The sequence below is a fragment of the Drosophila suzukii genome, assembly GCF_043229965.1.
Source record: "Drosophila suzukii chromosome 2 unlocalized genomic scaffold, CBGP_Dsuzu_IsoJpt1.0 scf_2c, whole genome shotgun sequence".
Classification (NCBI taxonomy): domain Eukaryota; kingdom Metazoa; phylum Arthropoda; class Insecta; order Diptera; family Drosophilidae; genus Drosophila; species Drosophila suzukii.
Genome location: NW_027255896.1, coordinates 308,883 through 323,826, shown reverse-complemented (window position 1 = coordinate 323,826; position 14,944 = coordinate 308,883).

The following is a 14,944-nucleotide window of genomic DNA, read 5'->3' as shown; positions in this document are numbered from 1 at the left end:
TCTAGTATACCCTTTTACTCTACGAGTAACGGGTATAAAAATATGACCGTTTCTATGTCATTGATTTTAATTTTGCGAAGGTTTGCTGAAATGGGCCTTCTTTCCATCTTTAAAAGCCCATAACTTGGTCAAAGTGACTCGGATTTCGACATGGCATACCTCTATGGGCTTGCGGAATGATTATGTTGTTATCTGCATTAACATATATAACTTTAAAGGTAGTAAAAAATATGACCGTTTTTATGTCATTGATTTTAATTTTGCAAAGGTTTACTAAAATGGGCCTTCTTTCCATCTTTAAAAGCCCATAATTTGGTCAAAATGACTCGGACTTCGATATGGCATACCTCTATGGGCTTGTGGAACTATTATGTTGTTATCTGCATTAAAATATATAACTTTAAAGGTAGTAAAAAATATGACCGTTTTTATGTCATTGATTTTAATTTTGCAAAGCTTTACTTTACTTTCCATCTTTAAAAGCCCATAGCATGGTCAAAAGGACTCGGATTTCGATATGGCATACCTCTATGGGCTTGTGGAATGATTATGTTGTTATCTGCATTAAAATATATAACTTTAAAGGTAGTAAAACATATGACCGTTGTTATGTCATTGATTTTAATTTTGCAAAGCTTTACTGAAATGGGCCTTCTTTCCATCTTTAAAAGCCCATAACCTGGTCAAAAGGACTCGGATTTCGATATGGCATACCTTTATAGGCTTGTGGAATGATTACGTTGTTATCTGCATTAAAATATATAATTTTAAAGGTAGTAAAAAATATGACCGTTTTTATGTCATTGATTTTAATTTTGCGAAGGTTTACTGAAATGGGCCTTCTTTCCATCTTTAAAAGCCAATAACTTGGTCAAATGAACTCGTTTTTCGATATGGCATACCTTTAGGGGCTTGTGGAATGATTTTGTTGTTATCTGCATTAAAAAATTAAACTTTAAAGGTAGTAAAAAATATGACCGTTTTTATGTCATTGATTTTAATTTTGCGAAGGTTTACTGAAATGGGCCTTCTTTACATATTTAAAAGCCCATAGCTTAGTGAAATGAACTCTGATTTCGATATGGCATACCTTTATGGGCTTGTGGAATGATTATGTTGTTATCTGCATTAAAATATATATCTTTAAAGGTAGTAAAAAATATGACCGTTTTAATGTATTGATTCTAATTTTGCGAAGGTTAACTGAAATTGGCCTTCCTTTCATCTTTAAAAGCCAATAACTTGGTCAAATGAACTCGGATTTCGATATGGCATACCTTTATAGGCTTGTGGAATGATTATGTTGTTATTTGCATTAAAATATATAACTTTAAAGGTAGTAAAACATATGACCGTTGTTATGTCATTGATTTTAATTTTGCAAAGCTTTACTTTACTTTCCATCTTTAAAAGCCCATAGCATGGTCAAAAGGACTCGGATTTCGATATGGCATACCTCTATGGGCTTGTGGAATGATTATGTTGTTATCTGCATTAAAATATATAACTTTAAAGGTAGTAAAACATATGACCGTTGTTATGTCATTGATTTTAATTTTGCAAAGCTTTACTGAAATGGGCCTTCTTTCCATCTTTAAAAGCCAATAACTTGGTCAAATGAACTCGTTTTTCGATATGGCATACCTTTAGGGGCTTGTGGAATGATTTTGTTGTTATCTGCATTAAAATATTAAACTTTAAAGGTAGTAAAAAATATGACCGTTTTTATGTCATTGATTTTAATTTTGCGAAGTTTTACTGAAATGGGTCTTCTTTCCATCTTTAAAAGCCAATAACTTGGTCAAATGAACTCGTTTTTCGATATGGCTTACCTTTAGGGGCTTGTGGAATGATTTTGTTGTTATCTGCATTAAAATATTAAACATTAAAGGTAGTAAAAAATATGACCGTTGTTATGTCATTGATTTTAATTTTGCAAAGCTTTACTGAAATGGGCCTTCTTTCCATCTTTAAACGCCCATAACCTGCTCAAAAGGACTCGGATTTCGGTATGGCATACCACTATGGGCTTGTGGAATGATTAAGTTGTTATCTGCATTAAAATATATATCTTTAAAGGTAGTAAAAAATATGACCGTTTTTATGTCATTGTTTATAATTTTGCAAAGGTTTACTGAAATGGGCCTTCTTTCCATCTTTAAAAGCCCATAACCTGGTCAAAAGGACTCGGATTTCGACATGGCATACCTCTATGGGCTTGCGGAATGATTATGTTTTTATCTGCATTAAAATATATAACTTTAAGGGTAGTAAAAAATATGACCGTTTTAATGTCATTGATTTTAATATTGCAAAGGCTTACTGAAATGGGCCTTCTTTCCATCTTTAAAAGCCCATAACTTGGTCAAATGAACTCGGATTTCGATATGGCATACCTCTATAGGCTTGTGGAATGATTATGTTGTTACCTGCATTAAAATATATAACTTTAAAGGTAGTAAAAAATATGACCGTTTTTATGTCATTGATTTTAATTTTGCAAAGCTTTACTGAAATGGGCCTTCTTTCCATCTTTAAAAGCCCATAACCTGCTCAAAAGGACTCGGATTTCGGTATGGCATACCACTATGGGCTTGTGGAATGATTAAGTTGTTATCTGCATTAAAATATATATCTTTAAAGGTAGTAAAAAATATGACCGTTTTTATGTCATTGTTTATAATTTTGCAAAGGTTTACTGAAATGGGCCTTCTTTCCATCTTTAAAAGCCCATAACTTGGTCAAATGAACTCGGATTTCGATATGGCATACCTTTATAGGCTTTGAGAATGATTATGTTTTTATCTGCATTAAAATATATAACTTTAAGGGTAGTAAAAAATACGACCGTTTTAATGTCATTGATTTTAATATTGCAAAGGCTTACTTAAATGGGCCTTCTTTCCATCTTTAAAAGCCCATAACCTGGTCAAAAGGACTCGGATTTCAATATAGCATACCTCTATGGGCTTGTGGAATGATTATGTTGTTATCTGCATTAAAATATATAACTTTAAAGCTTTGCAAAGCTTTACTGAAATGGGCCTTCTTTCTATCTTTAAAAGCCCATAACCTGGTCAAAAGGACTCGGATTTCGATATGGCATACCTCTTTGGGCTTGTGGAATGATTATGTTGTAATCTGCATTAAAATATATAACTTTAAAGGTAGTAAAAAATATGACCGTTTTTATGTCATTGACTTTTATTTTGCGAAGTTTTACTGAAATGGGCCTTCTTTCCATCTTTAAAAGCCAATAACTTGGCCACATGAACTCGTTTTTCGATATGGTATACCTTTAGGGGCTTGTGGAATGATTTTGTTGTTATCTGCATTAAAATATTAAACTTTAAAGGTAGTAAAAAATATGACCGTTTTTATGTCATTGATTTTAATTTTGCGAAGTTTTACTGAAATGGGCCTTCTTTCCATCTTTAAAAGCCAATAACTTGGTCAAATGAACTCGGATTTCGATATGGCATACTTTTATAGGCTTGTGGAATGATTAAGTTTTTATGTTTGCATTAAAATATATAATTTTAAGGGTAGTAAAAAATATGACCGTTTTTATGTCATTGATTTTAATTTTGCGAAGGTTTACTGAAATGGGCCTTCTTTCCATCTTTAAAAGCCAATAACTTGGTCAAATGAACTCGTTTTTCGATATGGCTTACCTTTAGGGGCTTGTGGAATGATTTTGTTGTTATCTGCATTAAAATATTAAACATTAAAGGTAGTAAAAAATATGACCGTTGTTATGTCATTGATTTTAATTTTGCAAAGCTTTACTGAAATGGGCCTTCTTTCCATCTTTAAAAGCCAATAACTTGGTCAAATGAACTCGGATTTCGATATGGCATACCTTTATAGGCTTGTGGAATGACTATGTTGTTATTTGCATTAAAATATATAATTTTAAGGGTAGTAAAAAATATGACCGTTTTTATGTCATTGATTTTAATTTTGCGAAGGTTTACTGAAATGGGCCTTCTTTCCATCTTTAAAAGCCAATAACTTAATCAAATGAACTCGTTCTTCGATATGGCATACCTTTAGGGGCTTGTGGAATGATTTTGTTGTTATCTGCATTAAAATATTAAACTTTAAAGGTAGTAAAAAATATGACCGTTTTTATGTTATTGATTTTAATTTTGCGAAGGTTTACTGAAATGGTCCTTCTTTACATATTTAAAAGCCCATAGCTTAGTCAAATGAACTCTGATTTCGATATGGCATACCTTTATGGGCTTGTGGAATGATTATGTTGTTATCTGCATTAAAATATATAACTTTAAAGGTAGTAAAAAATATGACCGTTTTTATGTCATTGATTTTAATTTTGCAAAGGTTTACTGAAATGGGCCTTCTTTCCATCTTTAAAAGCCCATAACCTGGTCAAAAGGTCTCGGATTTTGATATGGCATACCTCTATGGGCTTGTGGAATGATTATGTTGTTATCTGCATTTAAATGTATAACTTTAAATATAGTAAAAAATATGACCGTTTTTATGTCATTGATTTTAATTTTGCGAAGGTTTACTGAAATGGGCCTTCTTTCCATCTTTAAAAGCCAACAACTTGGTCAACTGAACTCGTATTTCGAAATGGCATACCTTTAGGGGCTTGTGGAATGATTTTGTTGTTATCTGCATTAAAATATTAAACTTTAAAGGTAGAAAAAAATATGACCGTTTTTATGTCATTGATTTTAATTTTGCGAAGGTTTACTAAAATGGGCCTTCTTTCCATCTTTAAAAGCCCATAACCTGGTCAAAAGGTCTCGGATTTTGATATGGCATACCTCTATGGGCTTGTGGAATGATTATGTTGTTATCTGCATTTAAATGTATAACTTTAAATATAGTAAAAAATATGACCGTTTTTATGTCATTGATTTTAATTTTGCGAAGGTTTACTGAAATGGGCCTTCTTTCCATCTTTAAAAGCCAACAACTTGGTCAACTGAACTCGTTTTTCGATATGGTATACGTTTATGGGCTTGTGGAATGATTATGTTGTTATCTGCATTAAAATATATAACTTTAAAGGTAGTAAAAAATATGACCGTTTTTATGTCATTGATTTTAATTTTGCAAAGGTTTACTGAAATGGGCCTTCTTTCCATCTTTAAAAGCCCATAATTTTGTCAAAATGACTAGGATTTTGATATGGCATACCTCTATGGGCTTGAGGAATGATTATGTTGTTATCTGCATTAAAATATATAACTTTAAATTGCGAAGGTTTACAGACCTAGGCCTTCTTTCCATCTTTAAAAGCCCATAACTTGGTCAAATGAACTCGGATTTCGATATGGAACACCTTTATGGGCTTGTGGAATGATTATTTTTTTATCTGCATTAAAATATATAACTTTAAAGGTAGTAAAAAATATGACCGTTCTTATGTCATTGATTTTAATTTTGCAAAGGTTTACTAAAATGGGCCTTCTTTCCATCTTTAAAAGCCCATAACCTGGTCAAAAGGACTCGGATTTCGATATGGCATACCTCTATGGGCTTGTGGAATGATTATGTTGTTATCTGCATTAAAATATATAACTTTAAAGGTAGTAAAAAATATGACCGTTTTTATGTCATTGATTTTAATTTTGCGAAGGTTTACTGAAATGGGCCTTCTTTCCATCTTTAAAAGCCAATAACTTGGTCAAATGAACTCGTATTTCGAAATGGCATACCTTTAGGGGCTTGTGGAATGATTTTGTTGTTATCTGCATTAAAATATTAAACTTTAAAGGTAGTAAAAAATATGACCGTTTTTATGTCATTGATTTTAGTTTTGCGAAGGTTTACTAAAATGGGCCTTCTTTCCATCTTTAAAAGCCCATAACCTGGTCAAAAGGACTCGAATTTCGATAAGGCATACCTCTATGGGCTTGTGGAATGATTATGTTGTTATCTGCATTAAAATGTATAACTTTAAAGGTAGTAAAAAATATGACCGTTCTTATGACTTTGATTTTAATTTTGCAAAGGCTTACTGAAATGGGCCTTCTTTCCATCTTTAAAAGCCAATAACTTGGTCAAATGAACTCGTTTTTCGATATGGCACACCTTTAGGGGCTTGTGGAATGATTATGTTGTTATCTGCATTAAAATATTAAACTTTAAAGGTAGTAAAAAATATGACCGTTGTTATGTCATTGATTTTAATTTTGCAAAGCTTTACAGAAATGGGCCTTCTTTCCATCTTTAAAAGCCAATAGCTTGGTCAAATGAACTCGGATTTCGATATGGCATACCTTTATAGGCTTGTGGAATGATTATGTTGTTATCTGCATTAAAATGTATAACTTTAAAGGTAGTAAAAAATATGACCGTTTTTATGTCATTCATTTTAATTTTGCGAAGGTTTACTGAAATGGGCCTTCTTTCCATCTTTAAAAGCCAACAACTTGGTCAACTGAACTCGTTTTTCGATATGGTATACGTTTATGGGCTTGTGGAATGATTATGTTGTTATCTGCATTAAAATATATAACTTTAAAGGTAGTAAAACATATGACCGTTTTTATGTCATTGATTTTAATTTTGCAAAGGTTTACTGAAATGGGCCTTCTTTCCATCTTTAAAAGCCCATAATATGGTCAAAATGACTAGGATTTTGATATGGCATACCTCTATGGGCTTGTGGAATGATTATGTTGTTATCTGCATTAAAATATATATCTTTGAAGGTAGTAAAAAATATGACCGTTGTTATGTCATTGATTTTAATTTTGCGAAGTTTTACTGAAATGGGCCTTCTTTACATCTTTAAAAGCCAATAACTTGGTCAAATGAACTCGGATTTCGATATGGCATACCTTTATAGGCTTGTGGAATGATTATGTTGTTATCTGCATTAAAATATATAACTTTAAAGGTAGTAAAAAATATGACCGTTTTTATGTCATTGATTTTAATTTTGCGAAGGATTACTGTAATGGGCCTTCTTTCCATCTTTAAAAGCCAATAACTTGGTCAAATTAACTCGTTTTTCGATATGGCATACCTTTAGGGGCTTGTGGAATGATTTTGTTGTTATCTGCATTAAAATATTAAACTTTAAAGGTAGTAAAAAATATGACCGTTTTTATGTCATTGAATTTAATTTTGCGAAGGTTTACTGAAATGGGCCTTCTTTCCATCTTTAAAAGCCCATAACCTGGTCAAAAGGACTCGGATTTCGATATGGCATACCTATTTGGGCTTGTGGAATGATTATGTTGTTATCTGCATTAAAATATATAACTTTAAAGGTAGTAAAAAATATGACCGTTTTTATGTCATTGATTTTAATTTTGCGAAGTTTTACTGAAATGGGCCTTCTTTACATCTTTAAAAGCCAATAACTTGGTCAAATGAACTCGGATTTCGATATGGCATACCTTTATAGGCTTGTGGAATGATTTTGTTGTTATCTGCATTAAAATATATAACTTTAAAGGTAGTAAAAAATATGACCGTTTTTATGTCATTGATTTTAATTTTGCGAAGTTTTACTGAAATGGGCCTTCTTTACATCTTTAAAAGCCAATAACTTGGTCAAATGAACTCGGATTTCGATATGGAACACCTTTATGGGCTTGTGGAATGATTATTTTTTTATCTGCATTAAAATATATAACTTTAAAGGTAGTAAAAAATATGACCGTTCTTATGTCATTGATTTTAATTTTGCAAAGGTTTACTAAAATGGGCCTTCTTTCCATCTTTAAAAGCCCATAACCTGGTCAAAAGGACTCGGATTTCGAAATGGCATACCTTTAGGGGCTTGTGGAATGACTTTGTTGTTATCTGCATTAAAATATTAAACTTTAAAGGTAGTAAAAAATATGACCGTTTTTATGTCATTGATTTTAGTTTTGCGAAGGTTTACTAAAATGGGCCTTCTTTCCATCTTTAAAAGCCCATAACCTGGTCAAAAGGACTCGTATTTCGATATGGAACACCTCTATGGGCTTGCGGAATGATTATGTTGTTATCTGCATTAAAATATATAACTTTAAAGGTAGTAAAAAATATGACCGTTTTTATGTCATTGATTTTAATTTTGCGAAGGTTTACTGAAATGGGCCTTCTTTCCATCTTTAAAAGCCAATAACTTGGTCAAATGAACTCGTATTTCGAAATGGCATACCTTTAGGGGCTTGTGGAATGACTTTGTTGTTATCTGCATTAAAATATTAAACTTTAAAGGTAGTAAAAAATATGACCGTTTTTATGTCATTGATTTTAGTTTTGCGAAGGTTTACTAAAATGGGCCTTCTTTCCATCTTTAAAAGCCCATAACCTGGTCAAAAGGACTCGAATTTCGATAAGGCATACCTCTATGGGCTTGTGGAATGATTATGTTGTTATCTGCATTAAAATGTATAACTTTAAAGGTAGTAAAAAATATGACCGTTCTTATGACTTTGATTTTAATTTTGCAAAGGCTTACTGAAATGGGCCTTCTTTCCATCTTTAAAAGCCAATAACTTGGTCAAATGAACTCGTTTTTCGATATGGCACACCTTTAGGGGCTTGTGGAATGATTATGTTGTTATCTGCATTAAAATATTAAACTTTAAAGGTAGTAAAAAATATGACCGTTGTTATGTCATTGATTTTAATTTTGCAAAGCTTTACAGAAATGGGCCTTCTTTCCATCTTTAAAAGCCAATAGCTTGGTCAAATGAACTCGGATTTCGATATGGCATACCTTTATAGGCTTGTGGAATGATTATGTTGTTATCTGCATTAAAATGTATAACTTTAAAGGTAGTAAAAAATATGACCGTTTTTATGTCATTGATTTTAATTTTGCGAAGGTTTACTGAAATGGGCCTTCTTTCCATCTTTAAAAGCCAACAACTTGGTCAACTGAACTCGTTTTTCGATATGGTATACGTTTATAGGCTTGTGGAATGATTATGTTGTTATCTGCATTAAAATATATAACTTTAAAGGTAGTAAAAAATATGACCGTTTTTATGTCATTGATTTTAATTTTGCGAAGGTTTACTGAAATGGGCCTTCTTTCCATCTTTAAAAGCCAATAACTTGGTCAAATGAACTCGTATTTCGAAATGGCATACCTTTAGGGGCTTGTGGAATGACTTTGTTGTTATCTGCATTAAAATATTAAACTTTAAAGGTAGTAAAAAATATGACCGTTTTTATGTCATTGATTTTAGTTTTGCGAAGGTTTACTAAAATGGGCCTTCTTTCCATCTTTAAAAGCCCATAACCTGGTCAAAAGGACTCGAATTTCGATAAGGCATACCTCTATGGGCTTGTGGAATGATTATGTTGTTATCTGCATTAAAATGTATAACTTTAAAGGTAGTAAAAAATATGACCGTTCTTATGACTTTGATTTTAATTTTGCAAAGGCTTACTGAAATGGGCCTTCTTTCCATCTTTAAAAGCCAATAACTTGGTCAAATGAACTCGTTTTTCGATATGGCACACCTTTAGGGGCTTGTGGAATGATTATGTTGTTATCTGCATTAAAATATTAAACTTTAAAGGTAGTAAAAAATATGACCGTTGTTATGTCATTGATTTTAATTTTGCAAAGCTTTACAGAAATGGGCCTTCTTTCCATCTTTAAAAGCCAATAGCTTGGTCAAATGAACTCGGATTTCGATATGGCATACCTTTATAGGCTTGTGGAATGATTATGTTGTTATCTGCATTAAAATGTATAACTTTAAAGGTAGTAAAAAATATGACCGTTGTTATGTCATTGATTTTAATTTTGCGAAGTTTTACTGAAATGGGCCTTCTTTACATCTTTAAAAGCCAATAACTTGGTCAAATGAACTCGGATTTCGATATGGCATACCTTTATAGGCTTGTGGAATGATTATGTTGTTATCTGCATTAAAATATATAACTTTAAAGGTAGTAAAAAATATGACCGTTTTTATGTCATTGATTTTAATTTTGCGAAGGATTACTGTAATGGGCCTTCTTTCCATCTTTAAAAGCCAATAACTTGGTCAAATTAACTCGTTTTTCGATATGGCATACCTTTAGGGGCTTGTGGAATGATTTTGTTGTTATCTGCATTAAAATATTAAACTTTAAAGGTAGTAAAAAATATGACCGTTTTTATGTCATTGATTTTAATTTTGCGAAGGTTTACTGAAATGGGCCTTCTTTCCATCTTTAAAAGCCCATAACCTGGTCAAAAGGACTCGGATTTCGATATGGCATACCTATTTGGGCTTGTGGAATGATTATGTTGTTATCTGCATTAAAATATATAACTTTAAAGGTAGTAAAAAATATGACCGTTTTTATGTCATTGATTTTAATTTTGCGAAGTTTTACTGAAATGGGCCTTCTTTACATCTTTAAAAGCCAATAACTTGGTCAAATGAACTCGGATTTCGATATGGCATACCTTTATAGGCTTGTGGAATGATTATGTTGTTATCTGCATTAAAATATATAACTTTAAAGGTAGTACAAAATATGACCGTTTTTATGTCATTGATTTTAATTTTGCGAAGTTTTACTGAAATGGGCCTTCTTTACATCTTTAAAAGCCCATAACTTGGTCAAATGAACTCGGATTTCGATATGGCATACCTTTATAGGCTTGTGGAATGATTATGTTGTTATCTGCATTAAAATATATAACTTTAAAGGTAGTAAAAAATATGACCGTATTTATGTCATTGATTTTAATTTTGCGAAGGTTTACTGAAATGGGCCTTCTTTCCATCTTTAAAAGCCCATAATTTGGTCAAAATGACTAGGATTTTGATATGGCATACCTCTATGGGCTTGAGGAATGATTATGTTGTTATCTGCATTAAAATATATAGCTTTAAATTGCGAAGGTTGACAGAAATGGGCTTTCTTTCCATCTTTAAAAGCCCATAACTTGGTCAAATGAACTCGGATTTCGATATGGAACACCTTTATGGGCTTGTGGAATGATTATTTTTTTATCTGCAATAAAATATATAACTTTAAAGGTAGTAAAAAATATGACCGTTTTTATGTCATTGATTTTAATTTTGCAAAGGTTTACTAAAATGGGCCTTCTTTCCATCTTTAAAAGCCCATAACCTGGCCAAAAGGACTCGGATTTCGATATGGCATACCTCTATGGGCTTGTGGAATTATTATGTTGTTATCTGCATTAAAATGTATAACTTTAAAGGTAGTAAAAAATATGACCGTTTCTATGTCATTGATTTTAATTTTGCGAAGGTTTGCTGAAATGGGCCTTCTTTCCATCTTTAAAAGCCAACAACTACGTCAACTGAACTCGTTTTTCGATATGGTATACGTTTATGGGCTTGTGGAATGATTATGTTGTTATCTGCATTAAAATATATAACTTTAAAGGTTTTTGATTTTAATTTTGCAAAGGTTTACTGAAATGGGCCTTCTTTCCATCTTTAAAAGCCCATTATTTTGGTCAAAATGACTCGGATTTCGATATGGCATACCTCTATGGGCTTGTGGAATGATTATGTTGTTATCTGCATTAAAATATATATCTTTAAAGGTAGTAAAAAATATGACCGTTTTTATGTGATTGATTTTAATTTTGCAAAGGTTTACTGAAATGGGCCTTCTTTCCATCTTTAAAAGCCAATAACTTGGTCAAATGAACTCGTTTTTCGATATGGCATACCTTTAGGGGCTTGTGGAATGATTTTGTTGTTATCTGCATTAAAATATTAAACTTTAAAGGTAGTAAAAAATATGACCGTTTTAATGTATTGATTCTACTTTTGCGAAGGTTAACTGAAATTGGCCTTCCTTCCATCTTTAAAAGCCAATAACTTGGTCAAATGAACTCGTTTTTCGATATGGCATACCTTTAGGGGCTTGTGGAATGATTTTGTTGTTATCTGCATTAAAAAATTAAACTTTAAAGGTAGTACAAAATATGACAGTTTTTATGTCATTGATTTTAATTTTGCGAAGGTTTACTGAAATGGGCCTTCTTTACATATTTAAAAGCCCATAGCTTAGTCAAATGAACTCTGATTTCGATGTGGCATACCTTTATGGACTTGTGGAATGATTTTGTTGTTATCTGCATTAAAAAATTAAACTTTAAAGGTAGTACAAAATATGACAGTTTTTATGTCATTGATTTTAATTTTGCGAAGGTTTACTGAAATGGGCCTTCTTTACATATTTAAAAGCCCATAGCTTAGTCAAATGAACTCTGATTTCGATGTGGCATACCTTTATGGACTTGTGGAATGATTATGTTGTTATCTGCATTAAAATATATAACTTTAAAGGTAGTAAAACATTTGACCGTTGTTATGTCATTGATTTTAATTTTGCAAAGCTTTACTGAAATGGGCCTTCTTTCCATCTTTAAAAGCGCATAACCTGGTCAAAAGGACTCGGATTTCGATATGGCATACCTTTATAGGCTTGTGGAATGATTATGTTGTTATCTGCATTAAAATGTATAACTTTAAAGGTAGTAAAAAATATGACCGTTTTTATGTCATTGATTTTAATTTTGCGAAGGTTTACTGAAATGGGCCTTCTTTCCATCTTTAAAAGCCAACAACTTGGTCAACTGAACTCGTTTTTCGATATGGTATACGTTTATGGGCTTGTGGTATGATTATGTTGTTATCTGCATTAAAATGTATAACTTTAAAGGTAGTAAAAAATATGACCGTTTTTATGTCATTGATTTTAATTTTGCAAAGGTTTACTGAAATGGGCCTTCTTTCCATCTTTAAAGGCCCATAGTTTGGTCAAAATGACTCGGACTTCGATATGGCATACCTCTATGGGCTTGAGGAATGATTATGTTGTTATCTGCATTAAAATGTATAACTTTAAAGGTAGTAAAAAATATGACCATTTTTATGTCATTGATTTTAATTTTGCGAAGGTTTACTGATATGGGCCTTCTTTATTTATTTATTTATTTATTTATATCCTAGCGCTACAAGTGCACACTTATAATTATCGCGCTAGTCACATTGAGTTGATATTTTATATTATTATTATTTTTAAGTTATTAAAACAATTTCTCTCGCTCTTAATTAATATTATTGACTAACATCAAATTTTCGTAGTTTCTTAGTTACAATTATTATTGTTTTTAAAATATATATATTTTTATTTTTTTATTTTTGTTTGGTTTATTTATTTTTTTTTTGTTTTATTTTTTTTCATTTAATTTTTATACTTATGTGTACTGGTATTTTAAAAGATCTTTAACTTTATTGTAAAATTGAGTTGCGCTCCTAATTGTTTTGTATTGGTGCGGTAGATTGTTCCATAGCCGGATACCATTTATGAAAAATTGCCTTCTCGAACACAGTGTTTGTATTCGAGGGCATATGTAATTTTTGGTTCTTACAGATGTGGCTGGGGTAAGTTTATTGAAAAGATATTTTGGTTCTCCACTCGTCACTAATTTGTGAAAGAAGATTAAAATTCTGAGATCGATCCAGGAGGTCAAGTTAAGGTCAAGTATTTTATATGTCAGTTCTGATACATGGTCAAAACGTCTTAAGTTAAACACATAACGGACAACTGAATTAAAAGCTACAGTTAATGTACGCAAATCCCGCACATCACAATTTCCAAAAATTTCTATGCCGTAAAAGAGAGTGGGCAGGAGGATAACTTTGGCGATTAATAGTCTAACTTCCTCAGTTAAGAACGATTTGGAGAATGAAAATTTTCTCAGCAGAGCATATGTACGCCCTGTCGCTTTGACTATATGGTTGCTCCATGATAAAGTATTGTTAAATGTTATGCCTAGATTAACTGCATTCACTTCATAGCTTATCGGCGTATGGTTTATATATAATTTTTGAAGTGAAAGTGTTGAAAGTTGCTTTTTACCAATTACCAAGCACTTCGATTTTTTAGGATTTATACCCAAGCCATTTTCCTTTGCCCATTTTTCAATTAGCCACAACATTTTATTACTTATACGGACACAGTCATGTATTTCAGTTACGGGTCTACTAACATATATTTGGACATCATCAGCATATAAATGTACTTCACACTCAGACAGGATACTAGGGAGATCATTGACATATATAGAAAACAATAAAGGGCCTAGCACAGATCCCTGTGGCACTCCCCTGGATAAGTTCCGGAGAGAAGAAACTTGCGTTCCAGAGACGACTGCTTGAAACCTATTCGTTAAGTACGACCTAATAAGCTTCGTCGCATTAGTTGAGAAATTAAACATATTCCTAAGCTTGGTACAGAGAATATTATGATTCACAGAATCAAAAGCCTTGCTGTGGTCAAGGAGCGTCAAAAACGTTACGCAGTTACTGTCCAGTTCTTGTCTTATATCCTCTACAATATTTGTGATTGCAGTAATACAACTCCTTTTCTTACGGAATCCTGATTGTTTTTCGTCAAGTAGAGAATTATTAGCTAAGTATAGTTCAATCTGTAAGGACATAAGGTTTTCAAAGACTTTTGATAGAACAGGTAATATTGAAATAGGTCTATAGTCATTGTGGCTTAGGAATTGGGAAAATTTTGGCGTTTTTCCATATTAACGGATTCGGCCAAAGAGCTAGTGAGATGGCTCTGAGGGCGCCGAGCTGAAGGCTACCGAACGGGTCGCAGGTTGCGGATAGCGAGCGGCCTGGTTCTCCAGGGTAGCTACGAATAAGCGTGGAAGTTGGACACGGCCCGGCTACCGCCAAGCCCCCAACACGAAGCGCAAATAAGTAGCCCCGGACAGTCAGCGGGTATCTGCGCCGTAGCAGTACCGACGTCGCGCTTGTGCTGCCGCCTCCGACAAATAGCTCACACACACCCCTTCCCTCACTCTTTGAACCTACCTCTTTCCCACCCACACAACTCATCTCACCCCGGGCTGGACTAAGGTGTCACTCGTACCGTGCCGAGAGTCAATCTGGCTGGGAGCCCGAGTCATCAAATAACTCAGTCTCAAACGGTGAGCTCAGGC